The sequence below is a fragment of the Dreissena polymorpha genome, chromosome 8 (assembly GCF_020536995.1).
Source record: "Dreissena polymorpha isolate Duluth1 chromosome 8, UMN_Dpol_1.0, whole genome shotgun sequence".
NCBI lineage: Eukaryota > Metazoa > Mollusca > Bivalvia > Myida > Dreissenidae > Dreissena > Dreissena polymorpha.
Window position 1 is genome coordinate 105396241 of NC_068362.1, and position 26719 is coordinate 105422959.

The 26719-nt window shown below is 34.0% G+C and overlaps 1 long non-coding RNA gene across 1 annotated transcript; it reads left to right on the forward strand.

Moving 5' to 3' along the window:
- Nucleotides 1–3291: 3291 nt before the first annotated feature.
- Nucleotides 3292–9813, forward strand: LOC127843054 (uncharacterized). The gene is made up of 3 exons (XR_008032072.1): nt 3292–3392; nt 3838–3926; nt 9266–9813. It is a non-coding gene; the product is annotated as an uncharacterized LOC127843054 (long non-coding RNA).
- The last annotated feature ends 16906 nt before the right edge of the window (nt 9814–26719 follow it).

A 26719-nucleotide genomic window follows, 5' to 3' on the forward strand; every position in this document is an offset into this window, starting at 1 on the left:
TCTCTTCACTAAAGTACCAAGCTGGCAGGGTTACATGACACTTTTAACTGCATATTGCTGGACCACTCTTAACGGTTGCATGTAAGAATGTGTCACAAACTGTCGTCTAAACTTAAATCCATAATTATGATGGACAGGAATCACATCACCTTCGCGATTTTTCGTTCACATATGCAAACATAACGTAAATTTATATTGTATATGAGTCCGCACAGACTAATCTGGAGCGAAACTTTCCGCTTTAACTGGATTTTTGCAAAGAAGAAACTTCCTTGAAACGAAAAATACCATGAAAGCAGAAAGTGTCGTTCCAGTTTAGATCGTTTGTATTGCACAGGACGACACTTTACGCTCTTATGAGTCGCGTTCTGAGAAAACTGTGCATAATGCATGTGCGTAAAGTGTCGTCCAAGATAAGCCGGAATAGTCCGCACAGGCCAATCAGGGACGACACTTTCCGCCTAAATTGGATGTTTGCTTAGAAGCGATTTCATTAAAACGAAAAATGTCATCAAAGCGGAAAGTTTCGTCCCTGATTAGCCTGTGCGGACTGCAAGATTGTGTTTGTATCAAAATAAAATCGCGATGTAATTGGCAATTAAATTCATTATATTATATTTTTATCACAAACACGTATTCCAGTTTTATTTACAATTGATTTCTATTATTTATTATCAATTTCATTTTAAACGGAATGTAAATCGTTTCATTAACGAATAAATAATAAAATAAAACATTGATTCCCGCCATATAAGCTTACAAACAGACAGACCGTTATTACTGTCGCGTTTTACAACATATTTTGTTCATTTTTGTAACAACTGGTGTTATCGCATAGTTATTTTGGTAATAAATCCCATCACTGTGATATGAAGTGCACAACACTTTTTGATCCCCACTGTGGGAGCGTTCTTATATATATTTAGCCATAACGTTTTTCTAACTGATGCAATTGCCATTTAAACAGCGATACGATCTGAAACTTAAAAATAGCATTGAGACATTTCTTTATTCTGGTTACAACATTTCTACGGAAAAGCATAGCTCAAGAACAAAGTCTCTTTGAAGTCAAGAGTCCAGACAATTCACGTATTATGCAAGTTATCATGGTGGTTCACAGGCCCGTAGCCAGGTTTTGAAAAAGGGGGGGGGGCGAATTTTCCCATCAACGATTGTTATTGAGTGGCGAAGGGGGTAGGTGGGGTGAGGGTATCCCCCTCCTGCAAACGGAAGGTTTGAAGGTCCTACCCCTAGAAAATTTTGAAATGAAACGTAAAATCCTGTATTTTTATATGAAATTTCACTTTCATTGACCATACTCAGTGACTGATCGACATAAATATGATATAACATACATGTATTTCCTACCACCGTTTGTCAATAATCACATTTTTTTATCAGTCACGGACATACATTATTTTATACGGTGTTTAAACCGACACTCGTATGCGCGCACAAACTTTGTTTACATATGCAACAACAAAATTATAGAATGTAAAATCAAAAATAAGAATGGTATAAAATATTATTTTTTATTTAAATCTTGGAATCTTGATAAAATTGTTGTATTTTACCATTCCAATATTGTACCATTGATAAATCAAACAAATTAAAAGGAAATATTTGACATTTTTGAAAACAATTGTTTATCTGCTACTATGGATAGCACCAGAGGCATAGAATTGCTCTAAACGTGCTAATAATGTATTGTACAACACACACTTAACAAAACTAGGTCTTCTCTAATCTGCACCAATACTGAATAGAAATCAAAATGGTATAACTGGTTACTGTAATCCAATTAAAATCGCAATCTTATGAAATATTTGTAATATTTAAATTTTCACTTTAACTTATTTAATAATTTTAATTAATCATAATTAATAAAGTTTTAATTAATTTCAATTAACAAAATTTTAAAATAATTATTGCATATTGTTTAAAATAACTAATGCATATTGTTTAAAATAACTATTGCATATTGTTTAGAATAACTATTGTACATTGTTAGAAATACTTAAGGAATTGCGCAGTTCATAAGCCCAGTTTTCACAAAACCACACCGGAATACTTTTTGTGCCAGGTGAGCTACAAACTCTATCATATTGATGTACTATAAGAAAACAGCTTACTAAGCTAACAAAGAATAGCACATTCCAATCTAAATTGTTTACCAAATCAAGAACGCAAACGTAAGCAATAGAAACTTCTGGAAAGTTCCATGACCAAGGGTTAACAACTTTGACCCGAACAAATATAAAAAAGTAGGTGAATCAGCGTACCACGTGAGACCACATAGGATCACGTGAGAAACGTATTAGGAAAAGCCTGATCAGGTTTCAGAAAGTTGCATCTGGAAGAATATTTAAGAAAACACTGCGGGGGACTCACCACAGTGTTTTCTCGGATATTACAGGTGAGCTGTTGATACTTATTTATTTTCAAACCTAAATTATTGTTTGCTGCAAATAAATATATTCATACTTAAATTATTGTTTACTACTTTAATTTGTTTCACCTACATTCAATGTAGAGTATTTAGGAAAGTTGATTGACTGCGCAATATCCAAATAAATATATATTGTGTATTAATGATAATTGCTATTTTATAAGTATCATATTAGTAAAACAAATAGTACTGTCTTCTCATAAATAAATAATTTCTTTATTTTATGATTTAACAAAATAATGTTAATGCCTGAAAACTGTTAGTGAAATTGAACAATATTCTGTGTGATTTATTAATATATATTAAGAATCAATATCGTTGCATATGTACGTATATATATCATAAATGATATTTATGCATGCAAATGTTTATCTTGTTTAATAAATTAACACAGTGTTTTCTCGGATATTACAGAGAATAAAATGGGCTGTTTACACTGTCGACTTCTTTGATTATTTACATCTATTATGGATTATAGAATATTAGCGCTTAACGCTAATTTGCATAAAATGAAGAACGGTAACATTTAATACTAACTGAAAATGAAACACTACAAATACAACATCCACTAAGACCGTAATGGACAGAATAACTAACTGTTAAGAAATTAATGTATCGTACGTAAATAAAGATCCCGTTACCGATTACACTAGATAGAAATAATGGAAACTTCAAGGATATTGAAATAGAAAGTAAAAGCACGTACGATATCTGGTGGAGAATACGGGTTCTACAGTTTAATTCCTTTACAATAACATTTTCCACAACAAAAATCGTCAGAAATGTTTCAAGATGTCTCACTACAATTTACGTTCTCGCCTATCAGCCAATCTACCGCCACAGTTGACGCCGCCAACATCCCCACCTGACGAGTCGACAGTTCCGGAGCAACCACTTCACCCATCAACTACCATATCAAAACAAGACACCCCAAAATCATCAAGTGAGTCAAAACCTTATTTACAAACTCCCGAAGATTTTGTTGCAAGTGAAAAACGTCGTAAAAAACAATTACGTTCAGATTTTCATAAACAATTAAATTCGATCAAAACAATCAGAAGAGTAACAATACATGACAGCCCATTTCAAAGTCACCCATTACAATCCGATGCATCAGACACCGAAGAAACCCAAGAAACAACACTCCAGCCATTAACGCAGGACCCGCCGAAGGAATCGCTGCTCGAGCCATTATCCAATTTCCGGTACGACCCAGTACCACCGCCATATGGTAATTTTCAGTGCCTTCCCGACGAACGACTACAGGATCCAATTTCCAGTGTTATTTCGCAGAGACCTAACTTTTTCTTAAATACCCCATCACCTAGTGTTAATAGTGCTAATTTTCCATCGCAAAGTGCTAATAGTGACAATATTAACTTACGTAGGCAGACGCCTTCCGCACCTGGCCACCCTCCAGCAGACGGGGAACGACCGGCGAGAAACTCCCATACCGCACAGACTTCAGACCCAAGAGGTACAATGTTTAAGCCAAACATAATTAAGTTAGCATGCTTTACAGGCAGAGACTATGATAGTTTACCAGCGTTTCTGGCAAAATTTCAGAAATTTTGTAGCATGAATAACATTGATAGGGGTGAGTACGCTAATGTTCTTCCATTTTACCTGTCCGACAATGCAGAGAATTTTTACAATAATCTGACCGAAGATATTAAATCTAATTATCAAGAACTCACCAAAGCACTTGCTAAACGATAATCAAGAATTCACTATTTATACAGATGCTAGTACCTCCGCAGTAGGATTCATTTTATGTCAGGAAGATTCTCCAAACCGTCATCATGTTATTTTATATGGGGGTCGTGCTTTAAAAGATAACGAAAAACGTTACAGTAGTTGTGAACTGGAATTATTAGCAATCATTTACGCTTTGAAAGAATGTAGAGTCTATATATCAAATATACATGTCAAAATTATAACAGACAATAAAGCTTTAACATTTTTGCATACAGCAAAACACTCAAATGACAGACTATATAGATGGGCTTTAGAACTAGAAAATTATGATCATGAAATCATTTATAAAACTGGCAAGACAAATCCGAGCGATTACCTTAGTAGAATTAACTATTCTAAATCAGACACCCACGTTAAATCCAAGGAAAACATACATACACTTTCCAACAATAACGCACCTTTAACACCTCCACAAACCTTGGCACCAATACAAGTAACGCAAAATAATCATTGCTCCCAGGTTAACATTCTCACAAGAAAAATGCGAAAACAAACAATCAACACAACACCCACCAATCATCAACCAATTATCTCTGCTGACAATCAACTTAGCACCATTCCACCTGACAACAGTGTTATCTCAGATAATGATCACATACCTGGTTCACAACTCCAGACAGTCAATGACCGCAAACAACACGCGCACTTAACAACTAATCAACTAGACATTATAAACTTACAAGCTACATCAAAAGACTTCGGCGACATTTATGCATTTTTAAAGAACGGTCATTTACCTGATGATAAAGACTCAGCAAAACGAATTCCATATATAAGCACCCAATACGAAATAGTTGACAATGTTCTGTTTCATTTTTACGAACCAAGATCTAAGAAACATCAAACTGAAAAAACTTTAATTAAACAATTAGCTTTACCTGAGTCATTAAGAAGTGAAATACTTTACAGTTTTCATGATTTAAATGGTCACTGTGGTGTTGATAGAATGTTTGCAACCCTCAAAACTTTCTATTACTTTCCAAAAATGTATCAAGCAGTTAAAGATTATGTTCAATCTTGTAAAAACTGTCAAATATTTAAAAGAGATCACAATTATAAACCATATCCATTACAAGAACCTTTTATTGCAAGCGCACCATTTGACATGTTACACATCGACATTGTTACGGTAGCAAAACAGAGCAAAGAATATAAATATGTTTTAAGCGTTATATGCGCATTTTCAAAATTCGCACTATTTATACCATTAAAAACGCAAAACACTATTGAAATCGCAGAACAACTTTATCATAAAGTATTTGCAATATTTGGACCGCCCAAACGTATCACATCTGACCGAGGACAAAACTTCTTAAGTGGTATAATGGATGTTCTTTATAAATTCTTTCAAATAAAGAGGCATCGAACTTCATCTTATCACCCAATGAGTAACGGAATGGTAGAACGGGTACACTCTACATTACTCTCAATACTACGTACATCGTTAAAAGACGAAAGCGATTGGCCTGATAAGCTTTCCAGTGTCCAATTAGCCTATAATTCAACAGTATGTCCGAAAACGACACAATACTCTCCGTACTACATTCTTTTCGGCCGACATATGAATAAACCCATCACTTCCGAATTATTTCCACCAATTAATACCAACCCTTCAATAAACACTTATGTTGAGGAATTGAAACAAAGATTTAAACTTATATGGAATATCACACAAGAAAACATAAATAATTCTCGTGACGTTATGCGTAAATTTTACAATCGCAAAACTGCAATACGTCCATTTAAATTAGGAGATCTTGTTTTTATTAAACAAGAAAAAGTACCTTTAAATAAATCCAGAAAATTGTTTCGAAAATTTTCAGAGCAACCCTATTACATAACCAAAATATTACAAAATGGCACATATATTTTGAGAGAACGATATTCAAACAAAGAATTAAAAGTTCCGGTTAATATCAACAGATTAAGAAGATACCATGATGAAAAGGATTTACGTGATTTATCTCAAACATTCAAATTCCATGAAAAAGAAACTAATGATAACACAGAAAATCAAAACAATCCGCAAACCGTTACCGACAATACACAGCCAAATATAACGGCAACTGACAAACAAAATACAATAAATCAAAATGATATTCCAACAAAAAATTCAAACAAAAAATGGTACAAAGCTGACAAAATTTTAAAAACCAGAATTAAAGATAATCAAAGACAATATTTGATAAAATGGACAAACAAAAAGTATAAGAACAGTTGGGCAAATGACGAAAACACATCAGAAGCACTTATTAAACAATTTTATATAAACAAATCTCTAAAGAAAAATCACAAAAGAAAACGGTAAAATGATAAACAAATTAACTGTTATTTTTTTTTCTTTTAGGCAAGATGTTGGTCACACGATTCATTATACTTTTCCTGTCACTTGTGGGAGCACACAGCGAACAATTGCTGATGAACCATGGCGTTAAGTTCTCAGATCCAAAAACAATAAACTTCGTGAATAATGAATGGACGCATACTTTTCGATTTGATATGCCGGACTATCAATTCAATAGTGACATCGGTAGAAATTATTCATTGTGTAGAGACACTTATTTCTACGAAAAAGGATGTACCATTAGCGTCGAATTCAACACTCTAAGGATTTTAATGGAACATGATATACAATCTTTGTTACACAAATTTCGTAGCATGATTCCTACAATCTCAGATAAACGGAAGACACGTGAGTCACAACCCTTACTTCCCTTTATAGGACAATTAGGTTCAACTCTTTTTGGCATTGCAACAACGTCACAACTTAATCGATTACGCGATCATGCAAATAAATTGGCACAAAGAGTTAATCTCTTAACAAACACATTTACGCACGAATTCGGCGAAATGGCATCATTTGCAACTAATGTTCACGAGCATATGAAATTATTCGATGAATTCGTTGCGAATGCTTCAGCAGTCAGGCATAAAATTGTGGACGAAATGGAATCTATGTCAAATAAACATACAACTGCTGAAAAATAATTACTAGATGTAAATGATAAAATGATCAAAATAAGGTCACAGTTTGATAGGCTAGCCATAGGAATCGAATCACTGGGCAATCGTAAATTGTCGATTCATATAATAAACCCCGAACTAATGTCCCAAACGTTAACAGAAATAGCTTCGTCGTTAAAAATCAACTATCCGACTCATAAATTGGTCAGCACTGAATTGGCATTCTACTACAATCATGCTGAATTTATTTATGGACGCAACAATAACTCAATATACATAATGGTATTGTTTCCACTGACAAACAGTTTGGATAACGAAATTTATGAATTAAATTTCTTTCCAATTCCTCTTGACAATGATATAAAAAACAAAGATGCTAATGAATTCACATCAAAACCTAGGTATTTAATTTATAATGGGAAAAACCTATTATTCACTTTTCTTGATGAATCATTCTTGAGAGACTGTTTGACAGCAGGTTCAACAATTTTATGTAAACATAATATTATATTTGAAATCGATTTCAATACGAATTGTTTCGTAGAACTCTTGAAACACGGGGACAATGCAAAAACGAAAGATATATGTGAATATAAGATAGTAAGAAACGTCTTGAAACCAGAGCTGAGAATTTTAAATAGTTCTAAGGTACTTGCATACATGCAATCAAATTTAAAATTGGAATGTGTAAATCGTTCTAAAACAATAGATGATTGTAAGTACTGCATTATCGATGTACCATGTGCATGTAAACTAGTCTCAAAAAGTCAACGTATTGATGAGCAATTCACAAAATGTTTGACAAACGATACTACTGTCGACCAAATATATCCAATTAACTTACCGTTACTCCAACAATTTTTTAATAATACGGTTTTGGATAAATTGATGAAAAACATTTCGTACAATGATCCAATCAATGTATTATTACCGGTATTTAAAACCTTCGATCAAAACACACAGGATATATTAACTCGATCGCACAAATTAGAAATTGACATGCAAACCTTTGTGAAAAGAGCAAAGAAAAACCAAATTGTGTACCATAGCCTAACAGAAGCAATGCTTAACGGTGAAATCTCAATTGAATCAGGTTTATCCACTTTTGATATAATTTCAATCATAGGTATATTACTCACAATCGGAAACACGCTAATGTTGATATTACTTTCACGAAAAATTCGCATTCTATTAACTGCAATTACACTAATAAAACCAACAGCGGCACAACATCTTAAATACGACAATCCCACCACGCTATCACCACTTCAGGAATTTACCAACAGTCTTAATGAGTCTCTGAAATATGAACATTTTCTTGTCTTTTTGGCCATGATTCACGTTCTCTTGCTAATAACAATCCTTCGCAAATTGCAAATATTCAAACGACAACATGGCACTCTTTTGATTTTACATGTATCAAATGGTTTAAATTGTATTGATATCAACATCGTCAGTTCGGTTTCTTGTCGATCAGAATGGATCATTGACTTACCTGTCACCCTGAACATAAACAGCATACGCTTTGGATTGTTTCCAAAACTGCTCATTAACACTACGGAAATTTCGTTTCGGAACGCTACAGGGGATATAATAATGGAAATACCATCTGCTCTGTCAATTGGCATTTATCAGTACATCAAACTCCGACAAATGCTCAACACAAACTATCACACTGAACTATTCTTGGTCCATAACGGAATTAAGGAACGTACATAAGCGAACTTCAACTGCAAAAAAAAAAAAAAAAAAAAAAAAAAAAAAAAAAAAAAAAAAAAAATGGAATAGCATTAGTGGAATAGCATTAGTTATCACTTTGTCATCATCATATTTGAATATGTTACAACTTTGATGTCAAATTTTGCATGGATTTCAACTCTGACGTCAATTATTCAATGTTATATTTCATTTTTTTACCATTTAACCATTATAAATACTTTGAAGATTATTGAAATGATTTAATTTAATCTTCATTATTAAATACTACATTTTACATGTTTTCTCATATTAGATGTCAATCGTTACATACTTTAATTTTATTCATTACATACATACTTCAAATTTTTTTTTATACTTTCGCTGTTCTCATTTCAGGCGCACACGACAATACATCATTCATATAAATATAGTGTGTATTTCATAATTGTGTTCTTAAATTTGTATTTTCATTGATACTCTATTGTATATATAATATCATTTTATCGTTACATTTTTGGTTCCCTATTGTCAATTTTACATTTCATTAATTTCATAAAATGGATATTGTTATTAACATTTCATTTTTTATATTGTTCTCTAATTATTTCAAGTTATTATTTAAATACAATGGCAACTCTTCTAGTAATTTATACATTTCCCTCCCTTTAGATCACCATCAACTGCATCACATATAATACTTTTTAAATACTTTTCCCAAATTAAGAAAAATCCATAGACGCACTAAAAAGTTACTATTTACCCACATGTTAAATAATCCTAACATTTCATTTTCAAGCTTAATTTTTGCTATAGACTACTTCGACATAAATATACTCTATCTTCAAATGCTCGACCATCTACTTTATGAAATCCACCCCCTAAATTTTCAAATCTGCCAAACAATTATTTTAAGGTTCGGTTCAAAATCCCAAATATCCATAATAGCCCACAAAAGATTTCTTCAATCAAAATTCTACCTCCCTCCTCATCCAATTTTTCCATTACAGACATCTTAAATGCAGATCTTAAACAAATCAATAACTTAATGACTCAACATTTTCGCCTTTACAAACAATCCCTTAAATGCCAATCGATCCCTATCGATTTTGACAACACATATTGTCGAGTTTGTCATGCTTCGCTGAAACACTGTCGTCCAAAATTCAAAAAACTTGATCCTCTTGTTCATTTATTCTTAAGTCGAACCCCTTGTTGCCATACACCCCATCATATCTTCTGCTCCTATGATACTATACAAAACGGATTCAAAATTTGTAAATTATGTCTTCATACTGTAAAATGTTTCAACTGGAAACTAATAAAACAGTATATGTTGGAACCCAAATGAACATACTAAACATAAAAATGTATAACTAAATGTGACTATTAAAGTCACCTATGCTAAACATTAATTTACAAACTTTTCAATTGTATAAATAATACTTGATAATTCTTTTGTTTTCCAACAAATACTAACATGTATATAGACTGCTTTGTCATTATTGTGCATTTCAATTACGTTGTACTTGATCTTTGTCTTATTGATGTTTCAAATAATGATCTAAGTATTAATTCTCTAATATAGTTTATTTGAAACCCTGTTTATATTTGTTGTTTTGTTATAGACACTTCAGGCGGAGTGTATATTTAAAGTTGTTGTATTTTCATTTACGATTAATGCCTAGTGTGTTTACGAATTCTTTTCCTATTATCTATATATTACATCTATTTCGATTGTTGTTAAATATGGTAGATTCATGTATGCATGCTTTAATATTTTACAGTTAAATGTTCTGGGATTGTTTAAACAGCAGTTAAATTTAAACAGCCCATATATTAGAATAGGAATTCTAATTAAAAAGAAGGAGGGGAAGATGTAATCCAATTAAAATCGCAATCTTATGAAATATTTGTAATATTTAAATTTTCACTTTAACTTATTTAATAATTTTAATTAATCATAATTAATAAAGTTTTAATTAATTTCAATTAACAAAATTTTAAAATAATTATTGCATATTGTTTAAAATAACTAATGCATATTGTTTAAAATAACTATTGCATATTGTTTAGAATAACTATTGTACATTGTTAGAAATACTTAAGGAATTGCGCAGTTCATAAGCCCAGTTTTCACAAAACCACACCGGAATACTTTTTGTGCCAGGTGAGCTACAAACTCTATCATATTGATGTACTATAAGAAAACAGCTTACTAAGCTAACAAAGAATAGCACATTCCAATCTAAATTGTTTACCAAATCAAGAACGCAAACGTAAGCAATAGAAACTTCTGGAAAGTTCCATGACCAAGGGTTAACAACTTTGACCCGAACAAATATAAAAAAGTAGGTGAATCAGCGTACCACGTGAGACCACATAGGATCACGTGAGAAACGTATTAGGAAAAGCCTGATCAGGTTTCAGAAAGTTGCATCTGGAAGAATATTTAAGAAAACACTGCGGGGGACTCACCACAGTGTTTTCTCGGATATTACAGGTGAGCTGTTGATACTTATTTATTTTCAAACCTAAATTATTGTTTGCTGCAAATAAATATATTCATACTTAAATTATTGTTTACTACTTTAATTTGTTTCACCTACATTCAATGTAGAGTATTTAGGAAAGTTGATTGACTGCGCAATATCCAAATAAATATATATTGTGTATTAATGATAATTGCTATTTTATAAGTATCATATTAGTAAAACAAATAGTACTGTCTTCTCATAAATAAATAATTTCTTTATTTTATGATTTAACAAAATAATGTTAATGCCTGAAAACTGTTAGTGAAATTGAACAATATTCTGTGTGATTTATTAATATATATTAAGAATCAATATCGTTGCATATGTACGTATATATATCATAAATGATATTTATGCATGCAAATGTTTATCTTGTTTAATAAATTAACACAGTGTTTTCTCGGATATTACAGAGAATAAAATGGGCTGTTTACACTGTCGACTTCTTTGATTATTTACATCTATTATGGATTATAGAATATTAGCGCTTAACGCTAATTTGCATAAAATGAAGAACGGTAACATTTAATACTAACTGAAAATGAAACACTACAAATACAACATCCACTAAGACCGTAATGGACAGAATAACTAACTGTTAAGAAATTAATGTATCGTACGTAAATAAAGATCCCGTTACCGATTACACTAGATAGAAATAATGGAAACTTCAAGGATATTGAAATAGAAAGTAAAAGCACGTACGATATTACTTTAATAGAAAGAAATAAACTATTTATAAAAAATTACCTTTTTCTAAAACAATTTGAGAAACATATAATAATTAGGACTTCATAAAAACCCTATAACCACAAACTACTTTAATGAACATTTAACATTAACGTTCACCTGATCATATGTTATAACGTTTTAAATTCATAATAACACTTGTTTTAGGTTAGGAAATATTTCGTAGTGTCAAGTTTGACATAATTAAAACATTGCGGAAAGTTATGTGCGTGGAGCAGAACAAATGCCATTAAGTGTTGGTAAACTACAAAAAAGCTGCATTGTTTTCTAGAAATGATTTGTTTTCTTGCCATACAACACAAAATTATCCTGTCTTGATCATAGCTGCTTTTTTTCTACTCGGCAAAAAATGTTGAGTGCAATCCCCGCCCTGGCTACGGGTATGGGTCACAACTGAAAACTAACATGAAATGCATTCGACGCCGTTAATGTGGTAACTCGGTCTGATTTGAAGACTGAGATTATTGTTCCTTACATGCATGAATACTATACAATTCTTTTATTTTTGCCCGTTTGAGCAGTGGAGCTCCATAAACACATAATGGTTAGCATAGACAGTTCCACAAGTGTTGTACATTAATTTTAATGTTTAATGCGTGCTTTTGGTTTATGTCTAATGCTGCTACGGAGTCAGACTGGATCTGGTCACTTGCCATAGACAAAGAATCTATTGTCATAATTGGAGCCTGTTTCTGGAAAACTGGGCATAATGAATGTTCGTTAAGTGTCATACCAGATTAGCCAGTGTAGTGCGCACATTCTTATTAGGGACTTTTTCATTAAAATGAGGACTCTTTTATACGAGAATCCAGTATTGGCGGTAAGTGTCGTTCTTGTTCCGCCTGTGCGGATTTCTCAGGCTAATCTGACACGACACATTTAACGATTCATTTTGACAAGTTTTTGCCAAAACGAGGTTCATTTAAGATTACTCTCCCGATACAATAGGCTGAGTTTCATTTCTTAATATAAAAATTATTTAACAATCAAAACAGGTCAGATCATATTATTACATTGCTTTAATTACCGGTACTTACAAACATCCTGCACGATCCAATATGTGAGGCTTCTGAAAACAATTAAGCATGCATGAACAAAGTTCGATTTTTCTCAAGTCATGGGCGACAGAGTTGTGATATATTTTCTACAGGCGTCGTGAATGTGTCGTCAGCCTTATAAAGATTCGAGACGACAATAATAACCATTCAAATAGCGATGAATGAATGCCGCGTAATTGTTTGGTTTACTAAATGAACGTTGTATTTAGTCACGATGCATTCACTTGCTCAGAGAAGGATATACTTTTCCACGGTATGTATGCTGAGAACTGGTTGGGTACGACATCGCTGCGAAGTTCACGAGATGACTGATGTTTAGGCTACAAGTTGACTAAGGGTATTGAATTGGCAACGGTACGAGATGGTTTTTAACTGTGCAAAAATTATATCTATGATTCAAGACGTAAAATACCACTTTTAAATTGAACATTTATCTTAAGGTCGATGACTAATTTATAAGAACGCATATCAATACACATTAACTAACTTAATACCAAATACATAATTTCATTATTATATGTCATGCACTACCTGTGATAAAAGCGCTAAGCATATTTTAAATTCATGCGGTATCCCTCACAATCTTGATACTGTTTTCAAATAAACAAGATAACCACTGGGTTTACTAATTGCTTCATCCGTTGTATCTATTCCACGCTCTACATCAGAGAGGGGGCTCGATATCGCACTAATGTCAAATCAATGAAATCGTAGATAAAAATCAAATTCATGAGTTTTAAGGAAGCCAAAACATCTACGTTTCAGGACGACCTCAAGTAATGAAGTGGAGGAGGTAAAACCATCTTCAATTTAATAATGGCTCCACTTTGAACTTCGATGACTCCGATGCCCTTTATTGCTGTTTCGATACTGAAGCGGGAGTTCGATTGGAATTAATCACAGATGTTTTCAATAAAAGACACTTGATTAGTTATTCATAATATTCAATCAAAGGTAGATACATGCATTTTCTTAACATCGATGGTTGAAAGACTACCTCCACATCCGAGAGATACTAAATTCAGTGCGTATTTGCACAAAGAGATTGTGTTGAAATCATTGTTGCGGCGCAAGTGTACACGACACACAGATAGCATGAGCTTAACTTTGGGAAAACTGGACTAAATGCATGTGCGTAAAGTGTCGTCCCTGATCAGTATGTTCCATTCGCGCAGACTAATCAAATACGAACATTTTCGCCTAATGGAGTTTCGCTAAGAAGAGGAAAAACACGATGAAAGCGGAAAGTGTCGTCCCTGTGCAGACTAATCAAGGACGACACTTTACGCACATTAATTCAGTTCCCCAGAGCTGTGATCACATTAATAATATGTGTCGCGTTCTGAGAAAACTGGGCATAATGCATGTGCGTAAAATGTCGTCCTAGATTAGCCTGTGCGGTCCGCACATGCTAATCAGGGACGACACGTTACGCGTTTATGGTATTTTTAGTTTCAATGAAGTCTCTCCTTGCCGAAAATCAAGTTTAGGCGGAAAGTGTCGTCCCTGATTAGCCTGTGCGAACTGCACAGTCTAATCTGGGATGACACTTAACGCACATGCCTTAAACCCAATTGTTTCAGAACAAGGCTCACATATCTTTGAAATCGATGTATCACGTTGACGTTCTAGATTAAGCATTCACTGCTTTTGATTTCAACAATTAAAATAATAAAACATGTCACTTTTCATTGAAATGTTGGCAATTAAATTACCTTGATTTCTTGAAACTTTCAAAAACTATTGATTGTCATGATTCACTTGTTCAGAAAATAGAAGCGTAACTGCGCCTTGATGATCTTTGATGCATGCGGCAGTTTAATATGTTTCATTATTTACTTGACAATAAGAACTATTGTTATTGCACGCTTAAAAAGTGGGAAAGATTTACTATCTGTTGTAATGATGTATTTACTAGTTTCGAAAGAGTTGATGACGATCTAATCATAGTTTACGTATCGAGACACGTGTTCGGCTGTAGATCGTTGAAGCTTTTCATGTGGTTATTGACCTATTACTGAAGTCCGCAATAATAAAAACGCAAAAATACTAAGACACAAAACATGTTTCTTTAAAACAACCGATTTCCATCTATTTTGCATAATACTTGATAACAGACTAAGTGTCGAAGTCTTAGTTTTAATTGTCAAAGTGCACGAAAAAAACAGTGATGCTAGCTGGTTGCAAACGATAGCATCGTAGAAAACTTCGACTATGAAGTAATACGAATTGTGCTTTGCTTGCAATAACGTACTAAATGGCCAAATTATGTGCGAAACTGTGCATTGTGTGATATGCGCCAAGCGTAGCCCAAGACCAACCTGAGCATTCGCGCCGTGTAATCAAGTGCCTTAAAGGGACATGTTCACATATTTTGGCATGTATTGAAGTCTGTCATTAAATGCTTTATATTGATAAATGTAAAAATTGGATCTAAAAAAGCTCTGGTAAAAAAAAAACAAGAATAAAATTACAGAAAGAAAAACAAGTAACTCATAACTGGGCTCGAACCACTGATCCCTGGTGTATAAGTCTAACGCTTAGACCACTCGGCCATCCGTGCTCATACCATAAGTGCTGATTTAATACTTTATATAAACAAACCTCGTAGTGTCACAAAATATAACGACAACAACATGAACTCTTCAAATTATTCAATCGTTTCGCGTTGCAACGCTTTATAATTTTCAGGTTTTAAAATTGTCAAAGAATGCATATAATGGATAATTTAGAGCATGTTAAATGTTCAGAATACTGTTTCCTCACAAATATCATCACTACAACAAACAATTTCGAATCTCAAACAATTTTTTCATTTTTTTTAAATTAACCAAAACGTGAAAAGGTCCCTTTAAATCCACGAGAGGTTTTGTGGCCTAGTAAGCGGATAAGGTAGCTCCTTACCAGACTGCTCGGATTCGCAGGCTGGTCTTGAGCTAAACTGGCCGCATACGGTTAAGATCCATTTTCGCATGTCGCTCCTCATATTTACTATGCCGAAGAAAAAGCCCCGATTTTTTTTCAGACAAAGTTTGTAATTTTAATAGTTAAAAACTGTTACGACTATCTTCTTTGAAAGCGTTCTATATAATTGTATAGTTAACGGTTAAATTCAAACTCATACAGAACAAATTATTAAGTCATCAAACGCTACAATATAACTGCAATTTGAAATAAAGACTGCAATGAACTAGCTAAAACCACATACTCCTGAATTCAATATTCCAGTCAGCAATAGTATGTGTGTGAAAATGAGACAAACACATATCGTTTACATTTTTTACCAACATGCGGTCGTTAATTGTTATTTGTGAGATTGTGTTAAATATAACATTGCATATGTTTATTGCAAAAGTAACTTATCTAAAGACGAAGTAATTTATGCGATATGCGGTTTTGTTAAGGTCACCATTGCCAAAGCTATATATGCATGTGCCGCAGAATTTATTTAACATGTCATGTTAATGTAGGTTTACATAAACGGCGGGTTTTATCAACAAAATATCGACGTATTTACGTCTATAGATGTTTCTCACAGCGGTAAATATTGGCATGGCGTCGAGGGCATATCTCATATGGGGACCGCGGTGACGGGCTAATGGGATTTTCACATATATTTGATACGTTCATATTTTATCTGCGGGTCCAATGCCCTCTGGCGGCTTGGCGTACTCTCTGGTCAGTCTGTTGCGCGAATTCACTTAATAAACGGCGACAGTCGTCCGTGGGGGATATGTTCATCCCCTCATCATATGGTGTGAAATGTTTTTATTCACTTTAGCGTCATGAAAATATATGTACATGATAATATTGTTTACCACGAAAAACGTTCCTAACTTTCAAGGGGCCTTTTCACGTTTGCGTGAGTTGACAACATTGAAAAAAGTTGTTTCAGATTCGCAAATCTTCGTTTTAGTTATGATATTTGTGAGGAAACCGTTAAACTGAACATTTACCATGCTCTAAAATAGCCATCATATGCATCCTTTGATGATTTAAAAACCCGAAAATTATAAAGCGTTGCAACGCGAAACGAATTAATAATTTGGAGAGTTCTGTTGTTATCGTTATATTTTGTGAAACTACGAGGATAGGTAATATGAAGTATACAATACACATGTCATTGTATTCGGAAGGATGGCCGAGTGGTCTAAGTGTGAGATTTTTTTACACCAGGGGTCAGTGGTTCGAGGCCTGCTGAGGGTTACCATTTTTTCTTAAAATTTTTTTTATTCTTGATTCTTTAGTGAACCTTCTATATCCAATGTTAAAATTTTCAATATAAAGCATTTAATGACAATCTTCAAAACATGCCAAAATCTGTGAAAAGGCCCCTTTAACGAACGTATTTAAACATACAACGAAAATTGGCAGTTTTTAACAATTTTGTGTTTTACACTTAAACAATACCAACGACAAGATAGGGACATCAAACAAAGTTAATATAAAATGTTAGAAAATGCTATCGAGGTATAAAACAGTTGCAGAAAACGAAATTTATCATACTTATTAAGTTCCCTATTATGAATGGATACACGTTCAGCCTCGTTCTGGAATTCTGCGAGTAACGTTACTTCGCGCCCTAATCAGTTTTTGCGTATTGTGCAAAAAGGTCTATAGCTGTAAGGTTATATAATTTACACAATGATATATCTTTATGCCACGAGACTTAATAATGATAACACATTGATTTGGTACTTCTCATGATCATGACAAAGCGAATGCCGAATTCTCACTACAGCAGTAGAATTTAAGATTAACAGTGCACTTTACGTTTTCTCTGATGCCTTGAAGTTGAGTTGGTTTGCTGTAAAAGACAACAACAACAACGTTAACACACGGTTGTGCCCTCAAAGAGTGTTGCAAACAATTAAGCAAATCAAAATTTTTCCATCTAAACCCTTAAATTCCAATAGGAATCCTGTATTTGCGCGATGATTATCTGAGATATTAACTCTATGATTCTATATTCTCAAATCTTTTCTATAAAGAAGGAATGTAGTTGACAATTGTTAATAGTTTTATTTGATCGTTCGTCAAAAAGTTGTAATTCTGTTACTCTTGTATCTTCAATGCAATTGAGTAATTAAATAGTAATTAAATTGAATGCGTTTTAATTCCCTTTTCTTATTGTTTAATTTGAGTTACAATGCTATGACGTTAAATTTTATTTACACTTAAATGTATTATGAATATTGCTGGGCCAAGTGTGGGGTTGAGCGCTCTATAACCAGGTTTAAACCCCCAATGCTTTGCATTGACCGTTCCAAGGCGGTGACCCCAGCTTTATTCATATTTTGTGTTTATTTTGGTTTGTATTGTGCTGTTTTGTACTGTTTGGGCAATCGGTCACTTGCCTTAAATAAAGGACCAACTAATTGTTTTTAATGAAAATTCAATACTGCTCCAGCAGCTGGAGTTTCACTTCTTTATATTGAAGAAAGCAGACAGACATATAGACAGAAAGATAGTTTATTCAGATTTATACAATTGTACATTGTCTGCATGCTTAAATACACATACTATTCTCTGTCTCAAAACAAGGCAAAAAAAGATAACATTAATGAATAAAAATACTAATAAATACAATCGATGGTAAGAACACTAGGTTCTTTCAAGGCGGTACTGAAGTTTTATGAACAGTATTATTAAGTATTGTATTTCTTTTAACAAAAGCTTCTTTAATGAATCTACAAACATTATAAATTATTGATTTGTCACATGAAACTAGTAAGTTGTGGAATTTATATACAGATGGGTTTATATAAAATGAACGGCTTATATAAGTTTTTCTTAACTCAGTGGCATATACATATTAAAATGGTATTCATCTTCTAAATCAAAGTCATTACAACACATAAATAACTTGTATACTTTAAAGCATACTTCAGGAATAACCGCTACAAAATATGACGTCGGCAAGAGGTACAAAACACTTGAGCCGCGCACTTGGAAAACGGGGCCTAATGCATGTGTGTAAAGTGTCGTCCCGATTAGCCTTTAGGTCCGTTAAGTTATTACGTTACGCCACTTTTAGCCAGAACTGGATTTTCGCTGAAAAAGATACTTCCTGTAAACGAAAATTTTCGTTAATGAGGAGTGTGTCGTTGCATGTGTTGACTGCACAGGCTTATCAGGGACGACACTTTACGCCTTGATTAGATTTTGTGAAGTAGTCTTCGTTGAAATGTAAAATGCAATAAATGCGGAAAGTATCGTCCTTGTTATCCTGGGTGGACTGCACAGGCTTATCTGGGACGACACTTTACACACATGCATACAGCCCCGTTTTCAAAGATCTCTGCTGAATTATTTTCATATTTAAATTCCTCCATTTGAAAGCCATATGTACGAGGCACACGTAAACAGACTATCAATGGCGTTCCATGTTTTGTCTGTCCGCGTGTTTATTTTGGAATCCATTAAGCCTTACAAATTTGGATTTCAAATTAAGCACGTCGCTCTGGTCACTGCAATAGAGGCGCTTGATTCACGCCAATTAAGCGCCTGTTTGAAAACACACAAACCACGCGTCCCTCTAGATGTTTAACGCGGACCGAAGTATGTGAAGTAAAAAAAGTGAGTGAAACTAATTGTCGTCCATTTTCTGCACGTGCGCACCGGAGAGAATGTTAGCAGCCAAGTGTTCGGGATCGAATGCGCATTGTGTTTTGATTTATTATTGAGCAGAACAATCGCGTACTTTGTAAAGTTTATACAATAAGAAGACAATGGTATGACATAAAAAATATCTCTTTAATCAATGAACAACATAACGTCAACGGTGTTCGTTTTCCTGTTACAGTCGAAGAAGTACTTGTTTGTTTGTTACCCATATCATAAATATATATGGGCCTTGCTCTATGAAAACGGGTTTAATGCATGTCAATAAAATGTCGTTCCAGATAGCCTGTGTAGTCCGCACAGGCTAATCATGGATGCCACTTTCCGCTTTTATAATATTTTTTGTTAAAATAAAGTACCTTCTTAGCAAAAATCCTGTTTCGGCGGAAAGTGTCGTCCCTGATTAGCCTATGCGGACTGCACTGGCTAATCTTGGACGACGCTTTACGCACGTGCATTAACCACTTTTCCCTAGAGCTCGGCTTTATATATATATATAAGGCGACTCACTACTCTTCAGACCCATGGAATAAATAAAAACGACATATATTAAAAATACAACAACTTCACGCTAAATTCTAACTTCAATTTTAATCATTTAAACGTTAAATCGATATAATAAACATTTAAAGCGCCATTTTATAACACGCAATTATAATAAGTGTATGTACATAATCATAAAACGAAAAATAAATATGACACAATACTGAATGCAAAACGTTCACTGCAAATTATAATATTTTTCATTATTACATTGACATAATTTATATTACAGGCGTCAGTCTATGAATAAAACAACACATAACTAACAAGAAATATCTTTAAAAAAGATATACGGCGTAAATAGTTTAATGAATGAGATCAAGTATAGCGAATGTCTTTTTCTGTGCAGTTCTTAGCTGCATCACACGCAGTACGGGATGTTACTGGGAGTTTTCGCGGCTTATTGAAGAAATAATTCGTGTACGTTATAGTTTGTTGTCGAATAACCCACGGCCGGAAGTTTAGATGCGTAGGGATTAAATCACGAGTGCGAAGCACGAGTGATTTGAAACCACGCATCTAAACTTCCGGCCGTGGGTTATTCGACCACAAACTATAACGTACACGAATTATTTCGATTCTAACACGATTTTTACTAAAGATTTATAGAATGTATCTTATTTTTCTTGCATACTATTTTATGTGAAGCTCCGCCCATAAAAAATAGCTTTCGGCTGTTCTGTCGATCAGATATCCGCCCTCAATAACAGCCAAACTGGATGGAAAAAACCCATTTCATTTCTCACGTTTGGTTAACTAAGAACAACAACTTGCGTAAACTAACATGTTTTCATTGTACTCTTTAAATTAACGCAAGAGTGTTGAATCTACAAGACAACAACTCCGATTCGAACTTCAGCCATTTCAGTATCGAAGCAGCAGACGAACACCGTGGGAAATTGGGTCAAGTTTACGCATTTCTGTTCAAAGCGTAGTATTTTGTCACGTGACTTTCATTCATAAAATACCGGATTATTACGCTGGTGGAAAATGTATCGGCATGTTTTGTTTAGCTACAGCGCGTGCTTTCAGTGTATAAGCTCCGCCCATAAGTTATTGCAGAATAACCCACGCTTGATTTCCTTCTTTGTCTATAGAAAACAAGTCACGTGCCGTGTTAGAATTTACATTATAACATATTGCTGGTCATAAACCTATAGATACAAAACAGAAAACCAAAAGAAGAATGGAAGTGAAATTTAAACATATGAGTCAACCGGCCACACGAGAAGTATCCGTATTTATAGCCGCGTTCTTCGAACAAACCTGTTTTAGTGGTTTGTCGGGCATTGCTATTTGATTCGATTATTAACAGTATCAATTATCATCGTGCTAATGCTTAAAGTGATATTATGGGAATTTTGCACTGTTGAATTGAGCTGAAAAGAATTAACAGGTCAAAATAGTTAGTTAAAATGTGGTTACTGATTAATTATCTGCAACTCACCTTGCTACCAGTTGTTTATAAAAATATATTTTATATTCGATATTCTTACGTGACCCACCCAGTCCTGTAAGCTGAAATGATCCGTAAAACAATTTCGTGTCTTTGTGTCGTATGAACAAATCTGCACTAAAACTAAATTTAGGTTCAACTCGTAAACGCATGATCAGTTGTCAAACGAAAGTACGGTTGATATTCAAATGCATTATTTTTCTCTTTCTGGTATATTGTTTTAGTATGATGATGCTGCATTAATTAATATAAGTGTATATGAAGTAGAAACATAAAAAATAATCAACGGTTGCGATAGACACCTATAAACTGTTACATGCTCATAATATCACTTTAGTACATTAGGCAATATGGACGAATAATTATTGTTAAATTTATCAACAATAATATTTATCATTGTATTGTTGAAAACACATTAAGAATCTATTATTTACATACCATAATTATATTGCTGAATATCTTCATTTAACATATTTCTGGTCTAAAGAAAATTCCAGGTCACCTAGTTCACGGATAGCGTCTTTATTATATAACGATTATTTTACTGGCCGCCAACTCCGGTGATGACCTGTGTATAAACTCTGAATGACCGCAATTTGACCAGATATACCTCGCGGGTTGAAATGCAATGCTTTAAAGTGAGGCCTCGCTTCCATTGCTCTTTATACTTTTACATGCTAACATGTTGACAGGAATAAGGAAGTAAGTACTAAATATGAGAACATAGCCTTTTAAGTATAAACGCTCTTGCGCTGGTAATACTCTGAAAATAAAAGGTGTACGCACAAACTGTATTGATGTCGAGAATTGAGTGTAAAACTGTTTTATCTATTAAGCCTTTTCATTCGAGATAAAATTGTTTCATACAGTAAAACAGTGTTACAAAGACGCGGATATGTTTCCAATGTTCTGGTGGTATACTCAAATCAGCCAATGGAATAAATGAAGTGTATTCATTCGTACCTAGCCGCGGGAAATTTTATTGGAATTTTATTGGACACTTACAAAGGTCAGGCTAAGGTGAAAAGCTGGCTTAAGACAGCTTAGGCCGAAAAAAACAAGACTGAAAGCCAAAAAGTTAACCTCAATTTTTACAATTTCATCGATATCATAAACACCGCGGACGCCAGTCTAAAACACATGGCATAAATCAGCGTGAAGTTGTTTCCTGTGGCTGCAGGTTTTAACAAGACAATGGTTCTATTGTGCATTCGCACTGGGGAATTGTTAACTCATATCTGTATACACCCCTGAAGAAGACGTGAAGTCGAAAGCGCTAGGGTATAAGATTCAACTTTTTTTACACTGTTTGAACAATTTCTTTCTATATATACATATATATTTATATATATATATATATATATATATATATATATATATATATATATATATATATATATTGGCAGTCAACATAAAACAAAATGAGCTCACGGTCACGTTTTTACCCAGGTTCAATAGGGGCAAGCTATATATAACCACGGACTCTAGATTACATATACACTCCGTGATATAACTGAAACGACAATCATTGCGGATTTTATTTGTAAAGACAACAAATTGTCACTTAGCAATGCTATTCCACGTGAATGGCTGTGTACATTATTGAGAATGCAACATCACACTTAGATTGGGAAATACATATCACCAAAATAAACATGTTTAATTATTTACATATAACATAAAACAAAAACAACAGCATTAGTGATATAACAAAACAACCACAATAAAATTAAGCAAGAATATTAGACAATATTACACTCGGTAAGCCAAACAATATAAACACGTTAAAATAAATGCAAAAGATGACCGGTTAAAGTTTAGATGCTATTTTATCTTTTAATATTAAAATCCTCTTAACAAATATCTCACGATTTTGAAGATATTTACACAATTCAGACATAGGCATAAACAATCATGCAATAATATAGAAAGACCCTGATCCATATGAGGTACACAAGCAATTGAAACGTGCCTACGGGTACTTTCCATAGACATTATTACCCTATATTTACTTATTCAAAATGATTATTTGGAGTAGACAAAAATATAAACACATTATAATTAAAATTGCATTTCATACGGTATTACCAATATAGCACAATAATTATATTGTTACCAAATAATTAAATTTGTATTTGATAACATGTGTTGTTTAGCTACACATATAAATTAACACAAAATGTTTTTTTTTTATGTATCAATTTGATCAACATGTCAAAAAATTTACAAACATCAAGGTATTTTCAGCTATTCAAAAACAGAACAAACATGTTTCATGCATTCAATAGAAGTTAAATATAAACATTCCCAAATATGAGGAAATCTGGTCATACAACATTTGCTGAACTTGTAGTGGAAGATTTACAGAAACTGTCCACACTGAAAGCAAATGTGGGATAGTGGGATGGTCAATGTGAAAGGTGAAACACACTGTTACAAAACTAATACAAGAGCACCGCCTTGCTGGTGCAGTCACCGCTCATCTATTTTTCCTTTAAAGGTGTACGGACCTATCTCAATTTCAAGGAGGGAGGGGTGGAGTGGAAAGGGGTGCTTAGTGTGGGGGTGTGGTCATTTATTACATTATCTTCCAAAAATGCAAAAAAATGCACAAAAAATTATATATTTTTTTGTTGGGAGGGGGGATTCTTGGGTAGGATGGTTGGACGGTATTTCAAAAATAAAATTATAAAAATAAATATTTGTTGTTTTTTTTAACCATGTTTGAAAAAAAAAACAAGAGATGTGTTTGTCAGAAACACAATGCCCCCTATTGCGCCGCTTTGAAATTTTTTACTTTTTTTTTTACCTTTGACCTTGAAGGATAACCTTGACCTTGAACGTCCACCACTCAAAATGTGCAGCTTTATGAGAGGGCCGCTTTGAAATATTATTTTTTGACCGTGACCTTGAAGGATGACCTTGACCTTGATCTTCCACCACTCAAAATGTGCAGCTTCATGATAACGCCGCTTTGAATTTTTTTATATTTTGTTTGACCTTTGACCGTAAAGGATGACCTTGACCTTAATTGATGACCTTGGCCTTGAACCTACACCACTCAAAATGTGCAGCTTCATGATAACGCCACTTTGAATTATTATTTTTTTGACCTTGACCTTCAAGGATGACCTTGACCTTGAATAATGACCTTGACCTTCCACCACTCAAAATGTGCAGCTTCATGATAATGCCGCTTTGACATTTTTTATTTGCTTTTCTTATCTTTGACCTTGAAAGATAACCTTGACCTTGAAGGATGACCTTGAACATCCACCACTCAAAATGTGCAGATTAATGAGAACGCTGCTTTGAATTTATTTTTTTTTACCTTGAAGGATGACCTTGAAGGATAACCTTGACCTTAAACATCCACCACTCAAAATGTGCAGTTTCATGAGATACACATGCATGCCAAATATCAAGTTGCTATCTACAAAATTAAACAAGATGTGTTTGTGAAACACAATGTCCCCCTATATGATGTTTGACCTTGTAGGATGACCTTGACCGTGTGAAGAATGACCTTGACCTTTCACCACTCAAATGTGCAGCTTCATGAGATACACATGCATGCCAAATATCAAGTTGCTATCTTCAATATTGCAAAAGTATTCATAAAATAAGCGATTTGGGCCACATATATTTGACCTCTGAACTTGAAGGATTACCATGACCTTACAACACTCAAAATGTGCAGCTCCATGAGATGCATATACATGCCAAATATCAAGTTGCTATCTTCAATATTGCAAAAGTATTTATAAAATAAGCGATTTGGGCCACATATATTTGACCTCTGACCTTGAAGGGTGACCTTGACCTTCCACCACTCAAAATGTGCAGCTTCATGAGATACACATGCATGCCAAATATCAAGTTGCTATCTTCAATATTGCAAAAGTATTCATACAATGAGGGATTTTGGCCACATATATTTGACCTCTGACCTTGAAGGATGACCTTGACCTTTCACCACTCAAAATGTGCAGCTTCATGAGATACACATGCAAGCCAAATATGAAGTTGCTATCTTCAATATAGCAAAAGTTATTGCAAAATGTTAAAGTTGGCGCAAACAGACAGACCAACAGACAGACCAACAGACAGGGCAAAAACAATATGTCCCCCACTACGATAGTGAGGGACATAAAAAGTTATGGCCAATGTTAAAATTTTCGGACGGACAGACGTCATATATTTGACATTTGACCTTGAAGGATGACCTTCACCTTTCACCACTCAAAATTTTCAGCTCCATGAGATACACATGCATGCCAAATATCAAGTTCAGTGCCTTCCCCAGGATTTTTTTCAGGCGCCCCGGGGCCGAGCGTGGTGGGTTCGGGAGGGGTGTCCCCTCCCGACGTTGATTTTTTTTTAATTTAACGTGTCAATTCACGTTCTGTGGTGCGTTATAACTCAAAGAAAAACAGCGTCAAAAGACGTCATTTGGTGCGCTATGACTCTTCAAAAAATCCCCCAGTCATTTAAAAATATATTTTTTTATATTGTTTAATTGTTTTAAAACTTTTCCGCACAGATAGTAAAATCCCGACTCGAACGATTCCCTAATACCGGGGGGGGGGGTACATCCGTTTCAACCCGACTCTATTACTGTATACTTACTTTTTTCAAGTTTCTATTTATTACCCGATAATCCCGTTGACTCCGTTTTTATCAATCTCTTTCTGGTTAATATTTACGATAAAAGCTTTCAGTTATTTCTTTAACACAAACCTTGCCATTTTTTAAGTGACTATTTATAGATTTGATGAAATATTGCCTCTGAATATGCGTCAATCCCCTGACCTGTTGTGCGCTTGTTAAAACGCTGAATACACGCCATTTGTATGCAATAGACGCGACGTTGTACATGCTGCAT